This window comes from Spermophilus citellus, assembly GCF_964194105.1.
Source record: "Spermophilus citellus genome assembly, chromosome: 5".
NCBI lineage: Eukaryota > Metazoa > Chordata > Mammalia > Rodentia > Sciuridae > Spermophilus > Spermophilus citellus.
Window position 1 is genome coordinate 171,341,733 of NC_138186.1, and position 22,187 is coordinate 171,363,919.

At 36.0% G+C, this 22,187-nt stretch overlaps 1 protein-coding gene across 1 annotated transcript in view; it reads right to left on the minus strand.

Annotated features, from left to right (window-relative positions):
• PDE10A (phosphodiesterase 10A) overlaps positions 1 to 22,187 on the minus strand; it is a 276,543-nt gene that overhangs the window by 157,964 nt on the left and 96,392 nt on the right. The gene's annotated exons all lie outside the window — the stretch shown is intronic.

The window sequence follows — 22,187 nt, forward strand, 5'->3', positions numbered from 1 at the left end:
TTTTTCTCATGAGCACTAAACTCAACGGTACGACCAACATTCAATTCAGAATAATTTTTATATTCTATGTACGGAGTGAGATTCACTGAAATAATTTTCACAGTCACAGATAACAGCTGAATATACATAAGATTTTCAAACAAAATACTCATACATGTTTTCATATTGAACATATAAAACTACATGTTTTCAAATTAATCCCAAACACAAATAGGATATGAATAATTATTCTTGGTGAGGATAACTGTTTTTTAATACTGCAACTTCTCTGTGGATTGTTTCAATAAATGACTGTCTTTAGGGACGTTTTGGTGAAAAGGGCAGTGGAAAATTGTGCTTCAAGACAGCAAAGGAGGAAAGGAAGCATGACTTGATGACTCTAGAGTAGGCTGTATGTTTTCCCAAACAGACAGAATTCATATGTGTTAATTAATTCTGCTGGGAACTAAAGTCACAACTGTTAGGATTCTGCAACAGAATGGTATCTCTGAGAAGGCAAAGGATTTCTTTCAGCACAGTCAGTAGCTAGTTTCCACACCCAACCTCCACACCTCCCTGAACACTGGAATAGAGGAAAGAAAAACATGAACCATCTATGTTTTACCCAGGGCAAAAGAGCACACTAATGATTCAACTCATGTGACACAGTAAAATTCAGTTTGAGAATTCTACAAGATACCAAGGACAAGAGATTTATTACATAAGAATGTGCTTGCCTGCTGAAGCGAGTTGTGTGCCTAGATACAAAAGGCTGGTCACCTACCTGACCTTCAAGAAAACAATGCACATGTCATGTTGTCTTTGACTGTGTCGGCCACAGTTGAACATATTTCCACGCTTAACTCCTTGACACCTCCCTCTGCAACATTCATGGCACATCACCTTAGTTCGTATCCTAACATTGTAATTGACCTTGATTTCTGCTTCCTCTTCAACAGTCCATGATGATGACACTACAGTGTGTACTGGAGTCTCCCTTCCTCCCATCTCCTGGGCTTGGGTACTCTCGTATCACCTCAAGATGGAACATCTTGGTCAAAACTAAAGGAATCATCTTCCCACTTCTTCCCCAAAGAGATTTAACTCTCAATTACTATTTTTCTGTTTCTTTTACTCCCCAATTTCTCAGAAAACTAGGGTGGGAGGAGTTTCATCATAACCAACACATCTTTCCTTGTCATCTCCATTCCTCTCAATGCATTATCATACAGTCCTATTGTTAAGTTAAATATCTGATAAAAGACTTGCATCCAAAACATACAAAGAACTAAAAACTAAAAACAAGAAGAAAACAGCACAATTTAAAAATGAGCCAAAAGTCTAAATAGACAACTCACCAAAGAAAATAAACACATGACAAACAAAGGTACAAAAAGATACTCATCTGTCATTAGTTGAAGTTAAAACAAGAAAAAAGGGCTGGGGATGTGGCTCAAGTGGTAGCGCGCTCGCCTGGCATGCGTGCGGCCCGGGTTCGATCCTCAGCACCACATACCAACAAAGATGTTGTGTCCGCCAAGAACTAAAAAATAAATATTAAAAATTCTCTCTCTCTCTCCTCTCTCACTCTCTCTTTTAAAAAAAAAAAAAAAAGATTCTACTACTGACTTATTACAATGGCTGAAGTCTAAAAAACTGAAAGGAGTAACTGTTATATGGACATAGAGCAACAATTCTCATCTGTTGCTGATAAGAAGAAAAAATGTCACAATTACTTTAGGAGACTATTTGGAAGTGCCTCACTAAGTTAAATATCATCTTTCTGTATTCCCTAACAATCACACAACAATACCTGATCATATTAGGCAATATTCAACTGATATAAAGACTCATGTCCACATGAAACCCTGTTTGAGAATGTTTCTGGACAGCTTTATTCATAATCAACTAAATTTGAAAGCATCCAAGCTGTCCTCTAATAAGCATCTACACAAACTGTGATACATCTATATAACTATGATCAGGCAATACAAAAGAAAACAGCTAACAAGTCATGAAATGACATGGAGGGGTCTTAAATACATCCAGGCTTGCAGGCTACATGTTATATAATTGCGACTACACACATTCTAAAAAGGCTAACATGTCCTTGCAGGACACGTTGGTGCATGCCTGTAATCCAAGCACCTTGGGAGGCTAAGACAGGATGTGAGTTCAAAGTCAGTCTCAGGAAAAAGTGAGAAACTAAGCAACTCAGCGAGACCCTATCTCTAAATAAAATGCAAAATAGGACTGGGGATGTGGTTTAGTAGTCAAGTGCCATTGAGTTCAATCCCTGGTACCTAAAAAAAAAAAAGCTAAACTACAGAGATAGTAAACAATCAATATTTGCAAATTTTCAAGGAGAAGGGAGAAAGACTGAATGGATGCAACACAGGAATATTTTAGGGTGATAAAAATATTCCATATTGTACTGTGATAGTGAATATGAGACACTAAGCCATTTGTCAAAACCCATAAAACTTCACAGCACGAAGACTAAACTATAATATGTATAATATGCACAAACTTTTAAAATCACTTTCAAGATCAGGGATAGAAAACAGAATCTTACCAAAAAAATCTAAAGTTACTACAAATATAGGAAACAATCTCACTGAAGGGAATAGAAGGGATAAGGATAAGGTATTGATCAACATAACCCTGGGAATGAGCAGAGTCTGTAAGACCAAATGCAAAAACAAACAAACAGACAAACCAAAACCTATACATAAGCTCTGTGCTCTAGTGGCTAAAGCTGTTAGCCCAGTGGGGAAGAGCTAACAATTCGGACAGTATACATACGAGGACAGGAGGAGAAATTGAGATTGATCCACATGGTAATAGATTTGGAAATATCAATACAAACTCACGTGTGACTTCACAGATGCTGGTTTAATATTATATTGGTAGATATACACATATATATACAATTAGCACACATATAAACTTTGTCTTGTTATATTAGTAGACAGAGCCTGGAGCTAACAATATCCTAGTATCAAGCAGAACATGCAGCCCAGTTTTTGGTCTCCAATTCAGGTACAGTATTCCTTATTCAAAATGCTTGAAAACAGAAAGGTTTGAATTTCAATTTTTTTTTTCAGATTTTGAAATATTTTCATACATATAATGAGATATACTGGGATAAAACCTAATTCAAACATGAAACACATTTATGTTTCATATACACCTCAAATATGCACAGCCTGAAAATAATGTTCTACAGTATTTTAATATGCCTGTATTTTAACTGCATCCTGTTACAGGAGGTTAAGTGGGATTTTTGACTTGTGATTTCAAATCAGAGCTCAAAAAGCTTCAGCCTATACCTGATTTCAGGACACAATGAGAAAATACGTAAGATAAACTTGGAGCAGCCAATGATTAAAAACCTGTTACCATAACAATTTATTATTCTGATAAAGGAGATCTATAAATCCTGAAGCACTTATTGTTTCTAAGTATTGTATCTGAATATCCATAAAAGTTCTTTTTAAGAATAACTATCAAATCAGAGGCTAGAGAATTATTATTTTAAATAATTCTGAGGATAAATTTAGATGACTAACTTATAGATACTAAAAGACACATTGTTGGAAAAAGGAAAAGCAGTAGTTTTCAATTGGTAACTCTACTATCCTGACTATGGAGAAGAATCCTTCTTTTCTGTGGTATTAAAGAAGCAGTCAGAACACATGGCAGAAGTCTAGCATGCTCTCCCTTTAACATGGAGGCACCTGCACCCTGGTCCCCAAACTTCCATTTCATAGGCCCCTTACACTACCTTCACCCAGGTCTTCTTAACCTTAAGAGAATTCTTAAGGTTAAGAAGTAGGTGTCATGTCAAAGTAGGTGTCATATCCTCAAGCTCTCTGTCCCATGCCCTGCCACAGAAAAGGGGAGAAAGTTAAATTCCCATTATCTCACTATAGCTAAATTCAGTTGGACTACAATAAACCTTATTTTTTAATTCTAAGGAATACATGACTAATAACCCTTTCTCTGACTTACCACACTAATATTCTCAATTTTATAATTCCCTCTATCTAGTCTAGGTATGAGCAGTAAGTAAAATCATTTTCACCTTTTTAAAGATTTAGTCTAATTCTTAAGTAGATTTTTAAAAATTCCATGTACAATTGTCAAAGAACAGCTGAACTGTGTGTAGCTAAAATTCATGCCCAATGAGGAGCAGATGACGGAGTATAAAGATTTAGTTTGATACAAGATTTCTGCGGGCATTATTGCTGCTTAATCTGGATGTTACTAAATAAAACAGGTTAGGAAATTTTGGTTTATTTGTTTTTGCTTTGTTTTTGTCATATACGAACCCAGGAATTAATAATTAATATTTATGAAACCAGATAACAGTCCAACTTCAAACAGATGTTTAAGAAAAAAAAAATTCTGTAGCTATAAAACACTCCCTCCAATATGGCAAAGCTCCTATACTTGGTTTCCAGTGAGAAGAGACCCAGGGACTTCAAACTCTTGGCAGCCTGAGAGATCCTCATAGTCTCCACAAACCTCAGAGCTGAGTGTATATACAGATTACTTTAAGATTCTTATTAGTTTCAAGAGAGTTCCAAAATGAATATCAGAAGAAGTAAATTTTCTTAGTATATACTGCAAGATAAATTATTTTAGCACATTAACACAAAATCTGTCAAACACAAGTATCGTGTGCCATACTAAGCAATCCTGGACCGTCACACTGTTTAACACGGTGTTCTTACTAATCTGTGTATATGTACACATGTGTATTCTCCTAAATGACATGTAATTGTTCTTCTAGGAACACACATATATATGCATCTATATAAACCTTCCATTATCCAGAAGCTAATGAAGATTACAGAGGAATAATTTTTAAATCAATTGTTTGCCTTTAGAATCCCAAAATCCAACTTTTAACACATTCTCTTTAGGAATATTTACTTTCTTAGCATCTATACTCCAACTATTTAAGCCCCTTCCCTACCAAAAACATAGAACAGCTAACAGCATTTGTTATTAACAAACAATCCTTAGCAGCAGATGGCCTTACTGTAGTGTTTCCTACATATGTAAAAGATACCATGCTACACACATCACACACATTAGCTCAGTTAAGCCACAAAGTATCATGCATCCGGAGCAGAAGCATGGGAAGAATAGATGAACTCCAGATAGGGCAGAGGGGTTGGAGGGGAAGGGAGGGGGCATGGAGTTATAATGATGGTGGAATGTGATGATCATTATTATCCAAAGTACAGGTATGAAGACACAAATTGGTGTGAATATACTATGTATACAACCAGAGATACGAAAAACTGTGCTCTATATATGTAATAAGAATTGTAATGCATTCCACTCATATATAAATAAAAAAAAAATTTAACAAGTTTCATGCCTCGGGCAAACAGGAAATGTAACAAACATTTGACAAACCCTGAATTATAGTTTCAGGTATAAAATAAGAAAATGAAGCAGAGTCACTATGTAATTGAATTAATTTTCTATTGGCCACAGAACAACAATCAGGACTGGAACAAAGATGCAAGCCCAGGAGTTATTTCATAAACCCAAACTGACTATTGTTTTTCCACAGTTTCTCTTGTCTTAGATTATTATACTTTATGACTTTGCTATTAGTGTTACCTTCAATTTGGAATTTTACTTTACACTTTTTACCTCAAGTTATAAATTTAAAAATCTGACTGCTAAATCTTACACTTTGGTAAATTAGACAGAAAGAAATATTGTGCAGAAAACTCCCTGAACTCACAAGGCTTATCATGAAAATAAGTCTAATTTAGTACAGAAAGGAAGAGTCAATAGAAATGACCTCACTTCCTCCCTTGTTCCCTTCATCTTTGCCCTCCCCCTCAAGGTTTTGGCTGCCAGTTCCCTTCCCCCCCTTCACCTGAGAGGCCCGTTTACTAACTGCACACTGCACCTGGAAGTCTTGCTGCACTGGTCTGTCCTGTACACTGCCCCCGTGTGTCGGCTCACTCATCACCAGGGGAAACCTCCTATTTACCGAGTAGGCACTAATAGAACTTCAGACTAGACTCTGTGAGGACAAAACTGATCTGCCTCATTCTCCACATAGCACAGGGCCTGGCACTGTGCAGAAAGGAATTAACCTAGCAGCCTCGGTGTCCTCCCTGTAGAAAGGATCTTCCCGGGCTGGCCATCCTAGCGTCTGGGAATTTGGCTCTGGGAGAGTTCCCAGGCCACGGCTAACTAAAGGCACCGCGCAAACAACACGGCCTATTCACACCTGCTTTTCCTCTGAGTGTCTGAAACTGTGGAACCTGTCCGCTTGACCAGCCCCCAAATAAAAGCCTCGGTAGCAAGCCTCTAACATGCTTCCCTGTAACGACACTTTATACAAGCTGCTGGGGAAAAGCATGTCTGAAGGACTCCACAAAGAACTCCTGGAAGCCCAAGCCAGCTCTCCCCTGGACTTCTGCCAGTGTGCCTTTCCCTCTCCTCACCATACTTTTACTGAGATAGATCTTAGTCATGAACACAACTATACGCTGAAACCTGTGAGTCCTAGAAAACTACCAAACTTAGGAGTGATTCTGGCCCCCCCCACCAACACCAGGATTATCATCATTAAGTAAATTCATCAATGAATAAGTCATTGTCTCTTGTGATTTCAGAGAAAATTGGGAAGGGGTAGTAGGGATATGTTTGCTAGAAACTGCCCACTTCTACAAGATCACAGATATACTCATCAGTAATCCCAAGTCCTAAAGCACATTCTCTGAGCCTGCATATAACACTACACCAATTCTGCAAATACATTTCTATGTATTACACATCACCCTTTACATTAAAGTTTATGGCTACCTGGCACAGTGATGCACACCTGTGATCCCAGCAATTTGGGAGTCTCAAACAGAAAAACTTCAAGTTCAAGGCCAGTCTCAGCAACCTAGCAAGAACCTGTCTCAAATAAAAATAAAAAGTGCTGGGACATAGCTAAGTGGTAGAGTGCACCTAGGTTAAATCCCCAGTAAAACACACACACACATACACATATACACAGTTTATGACCATAGATTTATACAGAAGTTCCTTCTAACTACTTATCAGAAAAGGGAAGAGATTAATAGGCTCTACATTTCATTTTGGGGGGCTGTATTTAAAACAGCAAAGTCTTTTATTGCAATGAAAGATTATTACATGACAGATATAAATGACTATAAAGATATAATGGAAATGAAGGAATAAGAGATTTCTGTAGATTTTGTTAAACTCCATAAACACTGATACCATTCTTTTTAACCAAAGAGGATGCAAAATAAATATAAATGCCTTATTATAATTATGCTTACCTCCCGTGTGTGAGTGTTGTGTGTGTATGTATGTGTGTGTGTATATATATATATGTATGTATATATATATGTATATGTATGTGTGTGTATATATATATATATATTCACCTTAATACTTTAATAATATCTTTCTAACCAGGTACATTCCCTGAAAGGAGGTTTGCCTCTAATCTAAAAAGCAGACATTTGCTAAGCCTTGGTTTAATGTACTAGCAGTCTTCTGACCTAACTAATCAATAATCTCATGTGAATTAACAGCCTCAGGGAACCTTCGCTGAGAAGACATTGTTTCCAACATTCATAGTTTGCATTTGTCAGAAAGTAAGTCCCATACTGATCCCTTTCTAAACCAAAGTGAAATTAACTGTTTTTTCCCAGCTGAGGACATCAATGAAAGTTTTTTTTTTTTAACTGAGAAATGCAATTATAAACCTGAATTGCTCAAAGTTATATAAAGATGAAAAAATCATTTCAAGTAGAACTATTAAGAATAAGCTTAAGATCACACAATTGACATTTCTGTGGCTCACAGCTGCACCTCCACAGTGAAGTGCACAAGAGGGACAGACGTTCAGATGCGTAATCCCAATTTCTTCAGCTCAAACATAGTTCCAAATCTACAGTGACCTGGTGGGAGACCCAGGGCTCTGAGTAACCAGAATCACACTCAACTGCAGGCATTGACTTTAAGTTACTTGGGGAGTCAAGTTACACTCTGAGCTTCATTGTCCTTGTATAAAAATACAAGACTCATAACAGTAATTACTCCATTGGGTAATAATACACGCAAAGATCTAAACTAAGTAATTAATGAGTAATTATTTCAATAATATCCATCTTAACCAAAATAATGAGCACATTTATATCAAGAAATATGAGATTTAAGATTGTGAGAAATGCCTGTTAGAAAATGTCATGCTACTGTTTAAATATCATATGACTTTTCAAGCCTCTTATTTGTCCACATTTAGGAACATTTCATTTAGTTTTGTTTCAGAATAGTTAATGCTTCAGATACATCCATGAGTGCATAAGATGATACTTGTCAAATCCAGAAACTGTCTGTCTAATCACCATGTTAATCAGAATGTGTACCTCAAAGTCACCTCAGAGAAACCAAGTGGAAGCCAGGCATGGCAGTACATGCCTTTAACCTCAGCTATTCCAAAGGCACCCTTTCCCAAAATAACAGATAAAAATGGCTGTGCAGTTCAGCAGCTGAGTGCCTCTGGATTCAATCCCCAGAATCCTCAGTACTGCCAGAAAAAAAGGAAGAACAGGACCACACAGGGACAGGTATCCAAGACTGGATCCAACCAATTAGGCAAATATTGGGGGACAAATCTGAAGGTGAATCTACAAGCAAACCTGAGGACTATTCTCAGACAAATTTATTAATGAATTAAAGGAGATTAACCAGAAATGGAAAAAAACAAGGGGTAAAAATGGAAGTGATCCAACAAAGCCTAAGACTTTTTTGCCTTGAAGACAGGTGAAATGACTGAAGTTCCCAGTTTAGAGGATGGTAACATTGTTCAAATGATTTTCAAGCTGGGATAGTTAATATAGAGCAAAGACACAAGTAGTCAGAAATTAGGAACAGGTAGAATATATGTTATTAACATGATCCACATAGTCTACTATTAACCAAATGATGAAGATTAAATCTAGTCACCTAAAAGTGAAAGTTATTTCTCAAATGCTAGACAACAGCCATGAAATGCAAATAAGCCTAATGCTAAGTAAATAACCTTCTGCCCCTTAGCCACAACACATACCATAGAAGGGTGAACAAATATTTCAGCTACCAAAGGACAAGAACAACCTTGCCTGGAAATCTAGAATAGTCTTCCATATTTCAAATAACAACAGGAATTTAAAGTCTGTCACTAACCACTGGAATTTTCAGTGAAGCACTGAAAATTTAAAAAAAAAAAAAAAATTCTGTTAAATGCTCCCACGAAATAAACCATAGAGTCAAACGCATTGTTTTAAGGATACACTAAAATCTTTTAGATTGGAAAGAAAACATGTTTTATGTGATATAATTAAATCTTTGGGAGGGGGAATGAAGAGAAGAATCCCCACAAAGAGACTGATATAATAAATATATGAACAGAATCATTATAACTTCCATAGCCACTGTTTCAGAAATGAATTTAGATAAGACAAACAGAACAGCAACTGTAATTTTAATTTTTAATGGCCGTTTTATACCCTGCCAAAATAATGTATCTACATTTTTATTTACTCAAAGTTTTAAAATAATGCCCTAAAAATATGTGAGTCGCAAATGTCAGGCATTTATATAAACCAAACTTATGACTGACAGATTTGAAAAAAATAATCAAAATATATATAAGTCTTCTCAGAATGAGCTGAAGTCATACTTTTTTCTTTGCTAAAAAATACTTTCTTTATAAGTTCATCCAGAAATGTTATTTTTTTTAGAATTCCTCTAAAATAGTACTATTTATATTTTTCAAATTCAATGTAATTCATTTAAAATATTATTAAAGTCTATCTCATATCAAGCATTATATTGTACTTTAAGATGAATCAGAAAACTAAAAGAAATGAAGATGAATAAAGAAATAGATCCACAACCACATTCTAAGGTTGACAGGAACACACTAACAGAACAAAGTATGGCTCACATGACTAATTCTAAATGTTGAAATTATTTCATTCATTCAATAAATGCCTACTGTGAACCAGGCATATCTATGTAACTGATACTCAATAACATAACAATAACCATAACCTTAACAACTTTAAAAATGCTCTCAATGCAGGGCAACCCTAGCCAACAGGAACTGGAAACATTTCAAGACAATGATGAAGGAGGATATGTCCAAGGAGACTGCACAGTCTCTACCTTGAGTGGCGACAGTGACGACAGAACAGGATTTAAAATATAAGAGGTAGGAAATGATTCATGGAAAAGAAAGTGACTTTGGTTTGGGATCTGCTGAAATACCATTTCCTATGGGACATCTGCCTGGTGATTTAGAGTAAAATATAGGAATTTTAAATTTCCAGCTCAAAAGAAGAAAATAGATGGAATACATGTAAAAGTCATTCATATTGATTTTTTAAAAACTGAAGATGTGCAAATGAATGAAATCTTCCAGAAATTCTGCATTGTAACCAATATGGCAAAGAAAATGTTAATTCCCATCTTTGTTCTGTTCTACATTTTTAAAATGATAAACAAAATTATACTATACACTGTCCCATAAGAAAGTCATCCTAGAAATTAAAAACAAGCATGAGTAGGTCTTATCACCTGAATTGTACAGTAAGACTTTAAAATCAATCCCCTCTTTATAAATATCATCAAGATTCAAAACTACAGATACAATAAAACAAGAACAGCCTTTTGTGAGAGGCTGAATTCTAAAAGAGCTCCCTAAAACTTCTCCTGGTTTCTACATTTTCCATAACCCTCAAAACTACGGTGAGGATGGATTTTACTCCCTTAATAGAACATCCTGTCCTTCAAAGTGGTCTTAGATATATCCAACTGGGCCTGATCTAATCACATGGACACTTTAATAACACACAGTATTCTCCTGCTTATAGGAAAAGAAACCTGAGATTCGAGGTATAAGAAAGGCTTGAAGAGTCATTGTTGGCTTGAAGATAGAGTAGCATGCCAAGAAATGCAGCAAAGCCTGGGAGCTAAAAAGAGATCCCAGTGACAGCTAGTAAGTAAACAGGGACCTCAGTCTTTAACCCGAATTCTCCCAATGAAATGACAGGAATGAGTTTGAAAGCAGAGCTTTCCCCAGAGCCTCCAGATGAGAACTAAGTATGGATGACACTTTAATTTTAGTCTTAAAACTAGTCACATGAGACCAGACTGTTGTTCTATATAACAGGGAGGCAATAAACGGGTGTTATTTTAAGTCACTAAATTTATGGTGTTTTGTTATGAGGCAGCAGAAAATGAATCCTTCCATGTTGGATTTTATTGTTAATCCAATTAATAAAAAACACAATATAACTATGTTACCTTAACCAGTTTCGCAAAAAAATCTTCCAACAAACATTAAAGTTATAAAAAAAAAATTGGTGCAAGGATGCACAACTCAGGATATGACATCTCTCTTCTCTACTTTGCCAAATTACACATCAGCACCCAAAAATGGAGTGATACAGTCACCACAGCACAGGAGGCAGTAGGTACGGGACTCCCAGTGAGCACACTGAGCAGCTGGGAAAGTCCTGGGAGGCTGTGTCCATCTCCTGTAACACCCCAGAGACCAAAAGCAGGTTGCCCAAAAAAGATGCACGTGGATGTTAAGAAGTCAGTCCCGTGACAGCACACAAGACCAGAAAGCAGAGATTCTCAATCTAAGCATCTTAAATTGCTTGAATTTGTGCTACAATAATGGGGTTTTTTTAAAGTATTTCAATTTGCTTAAATTTTAAACAGCAATGATTGGCAAAGTATTAGCAGATAATGTAAATCTAAACTTTTAAAGAAGAAAATGTTAAAATACTGTGAATCCAAGATGGCAGGCCAAAGGGAGGCAGCAATCTGTGGTGCTCCGTGACCCGGGTCTCAACTAGTGGGAACAGTGCTTCTCTGAGAGTGATAGAGGACCCCTACCACAGCTGCTCTTGCGCAGAAATCACCAGCGCTGTGCCCCCAAGTCTGGCTCTAGGCCTTAGTGTTCGAGTAGGACTCCTGACTCCGGACACCTGCCTCCGGAAGTTCTAGGCCTCCATGAGCACCCTAGCAGGATCACCTGTCAGCACCATTGCAGACACCACTCTGCTCCCACGCAGGACACTCAGCTGCTACCTACTCACAGGATCTCTGCTACTCCCCTGTGGACCCCCATCTACCAACAAGAGGCTCCTCAGGTTACCTCAGTCTTGGGACTCCACTCCACAGTTACTACTATAGTTCCCTACACGGTAATCTACCTGCACCTGAGGGCATCTCACAGACTCTGAAGGCAGCCAAAGCTGCAGTATGAATGTCACAGAGCTCATCTCTGAACACATCGCACAACACCATCACCCTATTCCCCCTACCCCACCTGACACCCCCATGCTGGAAGCAAACTGCCTCCAATTTGGCTCACCTTCATCACCATGTTTGGTGGGGGCAGCTCCCAGATTGGAACTCCAGCTGACCAGGTACCTGGTTTCCAAACCCCACCTCCACCCCATGGTGGTAATCCACCACAGTATCTGCCCAACATAAAACAGCTCTCAGTGGGACCGGTGTGCAGGGCAACCCGGGTGCTGCCCACAGGAGCCCTGGTGAGAGGGGTCCCTCAATTAGAAACTAACTGCTAAGGGAGAGGGAAACAGGGCAAAAGTTTAAAGACTAACAGACCAGGAACTGGGCATGTCCAGGCGCCCTGCACCAGGACCAGCCTTCCCACCCTGGTTACCTTCACCATCCTGAGAGCAGAGATAGTAGCTAACAACAGACAACCACACCTATTGGATGGGAAAGGAAGCAGGAAAGATACTAATCTCTAAAACTACCAACAATCCTGGTTTCTTCCTTCAAGAATTTTTTTTCCTCCTTTTCTTCTTTACCTCTATCCTCCCGCTCTCACATACCCAACATATGTGAAATCAAGAACTTTGCATGCATTAGGATTTTGAGGATTGGGACATCTGAATAATGTACTATAGGTGTGTTGTATATGCCCTTTTTTTTCTTTTTCTTTTTCCCTGAAATTTTTACTATTTAACATCCTTTATTTTTCTATATATATGTGTGTTTGTTTTCTGTACTCTACTGTCTTCCCACATAATTGTCTACCCAAAATTACTTCCTGTCTCTTCTCTTGCTACTAACCTCCTCATTAGGTTTCCTTTCACACTTCCTAAGATGTATTAACCCTACAACCTCACATCCTACCTCCTCAGCATATCATCCTACACCTCACCCCCAGTTCATTATCCACTGTCAGGAAGTAAACCTTTTACAAACCTACTTAGAGAAAATAAACAAATTCAACATTTCTGTACATTGTCACCAAACTGTAAACATCTTAATAGCAATTAACTGTTCATAATTGTTATATTGTTGATATTGGGATCTGTTAATGTTGTCCTTTCCCACAAAGGAGAGGTATTAGAACCCTACAGGAGCACTACCACCTACAGGGTAAAAACAATAACACCCTGGACCCACAGAGCTAGAAGGGAAGACACACAAGCAACATGAAAAGACAATGGGAGAAGGTGCCCAAACAAATCAAGATACCACATTATTAGAATCCATGGCAACCACAGCAGAAGAAATGACAGAGAAGGAGTTCAGGGTGTACATGATTAAAATGTTCTGTGAATTGAAGGATGATATAAGAGAGCAAATACAGACAACAAAAGATCATTTTGACAAGGAGCTACATAAACAAATACAGGAAGCAAAAGATCACTTGAACAGGTAGAAAAAGGTTCAAAAAAAAAAAAACAGAAATCCTTGAAATGAAAGAAACAATAAACCAAATTAAAAGATTACATGAAAGTATCACCAATCAATCTCTTCAATGAAATAATTTCAGAAAACTTTCCAAACATGAAGAATGAATTGGAAAACCAAATTAAAGAAGCCTATAGGACGTCAAACGTACAAAAATCACAACAGATCCACACCAAGGCACATTATAATGAGAGAATATTAAAAGCCACAAGAGAAAGGAATCAGATTACAAAAAGGGGGGAACCAACTAGGATAACGGAAGATTTTTCAACACAGACCCTGAAAGCTAGAAGATCCTGGAACAACATAATCAAGCTCTGAAAGAAAATGGATGCCAACCAAGAATCTTGTATCCAGCAAAATTAGGCTTTAGATTTGCTGATGAAATAAAAAACCTTCAATGATAAACAAAAGTTAAAAGAATTTACAGCTAGAAAACAGGCATTACAAAACATCCTTGGCAAAAGATTCCAGGAAGAGAAAACAAAAAACAATAATGAAAATCAGCAGAGGCAGTTAGCACCCTAAAGGAAAAACTAATCAAAGAAGAAAACAAGTAAAGTTAAATAACAAAAATAAACAAATACAAACCATATCTCAATAATAACCCTGAATGTTAATGGCCTAAAAGCACCAATCAAATGACACAGGCTAGCAGAGTAGATTTAAAAAAAAAATAAAAAAAGAGCCAATAATATGCTGCCTCCAAGAGACTCATCTAATAAGACATACACAGACTGAAAGTGAAAGATTGGGAAAAATCATACCACTGCATGGACTACAGAAGCAAGCAGGGGTTTACATCCTCGTATCAAATAAAGTAGACTTCAAGTCAAAGCTAAGCAAAAGGGATAAAGATGGACATTACATACTGCCCAAGGGAACCATACACCAGCAAGTCAATTATAAATACATATATATGTCCCAAATAACAGAGCATCTATGTTCATCAAACAAATTCTTTTCAAGTTCAAGAGTCAAATTGACAACAAAGCAATAATATTGGGTGACTTTAACACAGCCCTCTCACGACTGGATAGATCTTCCAAACAAAAGCTGAACAAAGAAACTATAGAACTCAATAATACAATCAATAACTTTGACTTAACTGGACATATATAGAATATTTCATCCTTCATCAACTGAATACACTTTTTTCTCAGCAGCACACGAATCCTTCTCTAAAATAGACTATATAATATGCCACAAAGCAACTTTTAACAAATCCAAAAAAGTAGAGATACTACCCTGCATTTTATTAGATCATAATGGAATGAAATTAGAAATCAATGATAAAATAAAAATTATTCCAACACCTGGAGACTAAATAATATGCTACTGAATAAACAATGGGTTACAGAACACTTCAAGGAGGAGATTAAAAAATTCTTAGAGGTAAATGAGAACATGGACACAACATATAGAAATCTCTGGGAGACTATGAAAGCAGTATTAAGAGGAAAATTCATTGCATGGAGTTCATTCCTTAAAAGAAGAAAAAGTCAACAAATAAATGACATAACATTACAAGTCAAAGCCATAGAAAAAGAAGAACAAATCAACACCAAAAGAACTAGAAGCTAGAAAACAATTCAAATTAGAACTGAAATCAATGAAGTCAAAATAAAAAAAAAAAAACAATTGAAAAAAATTGAAAAACAAAAAGTTAGTTCTTTGACAAAATAAATAAAATTGACAGACCCTTAGCTACGTTAACAAGAAGAAGGAGAAAACTCAAATTACTAACATACATCATGAAAAAGGTAATAACCTATCAGACACTACAGAAATACAGAGGATAATAAGAAATTATTTTGAAAACTGTACTCCCATGAAATAGAAGATATTGAAGGCATCGACAAATTTCTTAAGTCATGTGATTTGCCCAAATTGAATCAGGATGATATACACAACTTAAACAGACCAGTATCAAGTGACGGAATAGAAGACACCATCAGAAGCCTACCAACCAAGAAAACCCCAGCACCAGAAAGATACACTGCCAAGTTCTACAAGACCTTTAAAGAAGAACTAATGCCAAAACTCTTCAATGTATTTCAGGAAATAGAAAAAGAGGGAGCACTTCCAAACTCATTCTATGAGGCCAATATTACCCTGATTCCAAAACCAGGCAAAGACACATCAAAGAAACAAAACTTCAGACCAATATCTCTAATGAACTTAGATGCAAAACTCCTCAATAAAATTCTGGCAAATCAAATACAAAAACATATCAAAAAGATAGTGCACCACGATCATGTGGGATTCACCCCAGGGATACAAGGTTGGTTCAACATATGGAAATCAATAAATGTAATTCATTACATCAATAGACTCAAAGATAAGAATCATATGATCATCTCACTAAGATGCAGAGAAAGCATTTGAAAAAATACAGCACCCCTTCATGTTCAAAACACTAGAAAAATTAGGTATAGCAGGAACATATCCCAACATTGTAAAGGCTATCTACGCTAAGCCCCAGGCCAAAATCATTCTAAATGGAGAAAAATTGAAGGCATTCCCTCTAAAAACTGGAACAAGACAGGGATGCCCTGTTTCACCACTTTTATCTAACATAGTTCTTGAAACACTGGCCAGAGCAATTACACAGACAACAAAAATTAAAGGGATACGGATAGGTAAAGAAGAACTCAAATTAGCACTATTTGTCGATGATTCTATATCTACAAGACCCAAAAAATTCTACCAGAAAACTTTTGGAACTAGTAAATGAATTCAGCAAAGTAGCAGAATATAAAATCAACACTCATAAACCAAAGGCATCTCTGTAAATCAGTGACTAATGATCTGAAAGGGAAATGAGGAATACTACCTCATTTATAATAGTCTAAAAAAAAATAGAATACTTGGGAATCAACCTAACAAAAGAGGTGAAAGACATCTACAAAAACAAAATGATAGAATTATTAAGAAAAAATTAAAGAAGACCTTAGAAGATGGAAAGATCTACCTTGCTCTTGGATAGGCAGAATTAATATTATCAAAATGACCATACTATCAAAAGCACTATACAGATTTAATGCAATTCCGATAAAAATCCCATTGGCATTCCTCATCAAAATAGAAAAAGCAATCATGAAATTCATCTGGAAAATTAAGAGACCCAGAATAGCTAAAGCAATCCTTAGCAGGAAGAGTGAAGCAGTTGGCATCACTATACCAGACCTGAAACCATACTACAGAACAATATAACAAAACAGCATGGTATTGGCACTAAAACAGACTGGTAGACAAGATAGAAAACACAGAGAATAACCCACAAAATTACAATTATCTTATAGTATGACAAAGGTGACAAAAACATGCATTGGATAAAAACACAGCCTGTTCAATAAATGATGGTAGGAAAACTGGAAATCCATATGAAACAAAATGAAATTAAACCCCTATCTCTCACCATGCACAAAACTTAATTCAAAATGAATCAAGGATGTAGGAATAAAATCAGAGTCTTCTAATAGAAGAAAAAGTAGGATCAAATCTCCATCATGTGGGATTAGGTCCCAGCTTCCTTAATAAGACTCCTATAGCACAAGAATTACAATCAAGAATCAATAAATGGTATAGATTCAAACTAAAAGTTTCTTCTCAGCGAAAGAAACAATCTTCCTAGGTGAATAGAGAACCTATATCTTGGGAGCAAATTTTTACCCCTCACACATTAGATAGAGCACTAATCTGTAGGGTATATAAAGAACTCAAAAAGCTAAACACCAAAAAATCAAATAACCCAACCAATAAATGGGCCAACGACCTGAACAGATACTTCTCAGAAGAGGATATATAATCAATCAACAAATATATGAAAAAATGTGCATCATCTCTAGCAGTTAGAGAAACTGCAAATCAAAATACTCTAAGATATCATCTCACTCCTGTCAGAATGGCAGCTATTACGAATACAAACAACAATAAATGTTGGCGACGATGTGGGGGAAAGGAACTCATACACTGCTGGTGGGACTGCAAATTAGTGCAGCCAATATGGAAAGCAGTATGGAGATTTCTTGGGAAACTGGGAATGAAACCACCATTTGACCCAGCTATCCCTCTCCTAGTTCTATACCCAAAGGACTTAAAACAGCATACTACAGGGACATAGCCACATCAATGTTTATAGCAGCACGATTCACAATAGCTAAACTATAGAACCAACCTAGATGCCCTTCAATAGATGAGTGGATAAAAAGTGGCATATATACATAATGCAATATTACTCAGCAATAAAAGAGAATAAAATCATGGCATTTGCAGGTAAATGGATGAAGCTAAAGAAAATAATACTAAGTGAAGTTAGCCAATCCCCAAAAAAACAAATGCTGAATGTTTTCTCTGATATAAGGAGGCTAATTCATAGTGAGGTAGGGAGGGGGAGCATGGGAAGAGTAGATGAACTTTAGATAGGGCAGAGGGTTAGAAGAGGAATGGAGGGGGGCAGGCAGTTAGAAAAGATGGTGGAATGTGATGGACATCATTTTCCAAAGTACAAGTATGAAGACACGAATTGGTGTGAATATACTTTTTATACAACCAGAGATATGAAAAATTGTGCTTTCTATGTGTAATATGAATTGTAATGCAGTCTGCTGTCATATATAAAAATTAATAAAGAAAATGTTAAAATATCTAATTGAGTGATAGTAAGTAATAAAAGATAGTAACATCAAAGGTTCAGTTAGGAGACACAGCAAGTACACAGACGGTAAACCCAGGAAGTGTGACTGAGATCAGCCAGTCAACAGTATCACTGAAAATCAGTACTTTTTAAAAAGCACGTGATTTTCTCCCAGTGAATTATCACAAATAGTTTTGAAGAAAATAATACTAATTCCATACACAGTCTTTCAAAAAATAAGTTCATGTCATGAGGCCAGTTTTACCTGATGCCAAAGAAGAATCTCTCATGAGTATAGAACATAAATCCTTACAAAATATTAACACATGAAATGCAACAACACATTAAAAATAAGAGGGGCTTATCCCAGGAATACAAGGTTTGTTGAACACCTGAAAATCAATTAACAAAATATAATATGTTAATATAACAAAGGACAAAAATTCTATAATCTTCCAAATAGATACAGGAAAAAGAAGACAAAATACAATATTTACTCATGACACAAATTCTCAGCAAAACAGAGACAGAAGGGACTTTTTGATTTAAAGAAAAGACAGCTATGGAAAATCCCAGAAAATATCATACTTCACAGTGAAAAGCTAATACTTTCCTCCTAAGACTAGAGACAAGGCAAAGATGTCTGCTTTCACTACTTCCATTCAATATTTTACTAAAGGTTCTAACAAATACAAGAAGGCAAGAAAAAAAATCTCAGGAAAAAATCATAAGTCTTTATTTGTAAATAAATATACATCATCTGGCAGGTAGAAAATCCTAAAGAATCTACAAAAAAATAAAGTAAAATAAAATAGCAGAACAAATAAGCAAGGTCACAGGATACAAATAAATATACAAGAATCAATTCCTTTCCAGACACTAGTAAATAATTTTTAAAAATCTTAGAATATGTAGAAATAATGAAATTTTTATGTAGAAAAAATGAACATAAAATATGTAGAAATAAATTGAACAACATTTAAGAATAATACAATAAAAACTAAAACAATGCAAACACAAATTAAAGAAAAGTTAAATGAAGAAACATATCATGAAATGGACTACAAGACTCAGTGTTGTTGGAATGTTTATTCTCCCCAGTTGCTCTACAGATTCAATACAGTCCCTGCTGTTTTTTTGGTAGAAACTGATTATCTATTCCAAAAATGTGTATGGATTCAAAAGACTTAGAACAGTCAAAACAATTCTAAACATGAAAAGCAAAGAAGAAACATATCTGAGTGAAGTTCATTATTATATCTAACAAGAAAATTAATTGGAAATACAAATGTTCCTCAAGTCATAATGGACTTATATTCCAATAAACCATAGTAAGTTGGTAAGTGAAAAATGCATTTAATACACCTCACCTACCAACATCATAGCTTAGCAACCATGTGTTCTACTGGTTATTTACCCTTGTAATGCATATCCTTGTGACTGTGTAGCCAACAGGGATTGTGTAGCTAGCTCACTGCCATTGCCCAGCATCACAATATTATTATACTGCCTGGGAAAGGAAATTCAAAATTTGATACAATTTCCACTGAATGCATATCATTTTTGCACCATTGTAAAGTTGAAAAATGGTAATTTGAATCATATTTTTGTCAGAGACAGTCTATTTGCCCTCATGGTATGCCATTCTATCTAGAATTGTTTAATTCATGTATTTCTAAAGTAAATCTTGTCCAAAACCATCTTCTATTCATTCTCTATCATGTTGTACGTAAGAACTGCATTCTCTTTGTTTTTTCAGGCCAAAATCTTTCAAGTCAGCCACAAGACTCTCCTTTCTGAACCTCTAAGTCTTGTTTGGATTAAATCTACAGTCTGGTTACTCAATACCAAAGTTCAGGCCACATTCTATTTACCTATACTATTTCAGTAGTTTTAAATGCTAAATGGTTTCACTGGGACTACTCTTGACCCTCTTCAGTCTATTCTCTATAAAGCCACAAAGTGATGCTGTGAAAACATGAGCCAGTTTTGCAAAGGCTTCTGACATCCAACAGAGTCATATTCCATCATCCACATAACCTTAGAGGCCACAGCAAATGGCCCGCACAGTCTGCCCTCACTTCTCTACCTCCCCTCCTTCCCTCCTCCTCACTTTACAGACAGCTCTGCCCCAGGGAACATGCATTTGAATCCTTTACCTGGGAAATTCTTGCTCCAGAAGTGCCAAAGGCCCATTGCCTTGTACCTCTCAGGTCTTAAGTGACTAATTATCATTTCCTCAGTGATGTCTCACTGGTCAGCTTTTCTGAATTTGCCAAATGTCCTTCTTAAAAAAACATGACTTTTCTCCTCCTTATTTTCTTCCTTTGGTGTACAGTAGTCACACCTTCTTCTCAGGGGATACACTATTAGATGTTTTCTGAAGCCAAGGACCTTGCTGACCTCTACATGTACAGTGTTTTCTTCTAGATTTGTATACCTATATTAAAGTTTAATTTATAAATAGGCATAACAGGAGAAAAAAATAATAATGAAAGAAAATTTTTATAACAATATACCATAATATAAGTTATTTAAAATGTATTGATTATTTCTTTCTATAATTTTCCATTTAATATTTCTAGACCTATGCTGACAGAGGAAAAGTGAAGCTAAGGAAAGGTGGAGGATAGATACAGAAACTATTTTATATTGCTAACATATCACTTTCGTTTGCTTTACTTCACCTTCCTATTCCCAGCCTAGAATAGTGCCTGGCATATAATCAATATCCAATAATTATTTGTTGGATGACATACTAAAGTCTTTTAATAACTTTTAATTAAAAATAAGTAAGATAAGTAAGTTTTTACATACATAAGCATATGGTTCAGAGAACGATTTGATTAAAATCAAAAAAGGCTTTGAAATTTGGCCAAAAGAGCCTAAAAGGAAACATCAGCAAAGGGAAATAAGGACAAAAGAATAGTATTTACCATTGTAAAAGAGTATCAAGCATTAAGCCAGCGGTGGTGGACCGCCTGTAATCCCTGCAGCCTGGGAGATAGGAGGATAAGTTCAAGGACAGCCTCAGTAATTTAGCAAGGCCCTTCTCAGAATAAAATATAAAAAGGGATGGGGATGTGGCTCAGTGGATAAACACCCAGGGTTCAATCTGTGCAACCCCCTCACAAAAAAAAAAAAAAAAAAAAAAAATCACTAACATTACATTTTTTTCTGTCACACAAATTAATGTATGTCAAGTACATAAGAAGCAAATCTTTAAGTTATGACACCTATCTTTAACTATAAATTAAAATTTTAACTAAATTTTTATGGATTGTCAAAATTCATATATCACTTTTATTTATAAGAAAACTACATCATAGCTGAGCACTATGGTACATGCCTGTAATCCCAGCTGTTTGGGGGGCTGAGTCAGGAGGATTATGAGTTCAAAGCCAGCCTCAGCATTAGTGACACCCTCTCTCTAAATAAAAATATAAAAAGGGCTGAGGATGTGGCTCAGTGGTTAACTGCCCCTGAGTTCAATCCCTGGTACCAAAAAAGAGAAAGAAAAAAATAAACAAAACTACATAATAAATCAGGTGCACTGGCACATGCCTGTAATCCCATCAACTCCTGAGGCTGATTTAGAATGACTGTAAATTCAAGGGCAACCTCAGCAGTTTACACAAAATCTCTCTCAAAATTAAATAACAAAGTAAAAGGTCTGGGGATATAGCTCACTGGTAGAGTACCTCAGGTTCAGTTTCCAACACTATCAAAAATAATTTGAAAAAATAAAGAAAACTAAAAATTTTTTACTAAGTCT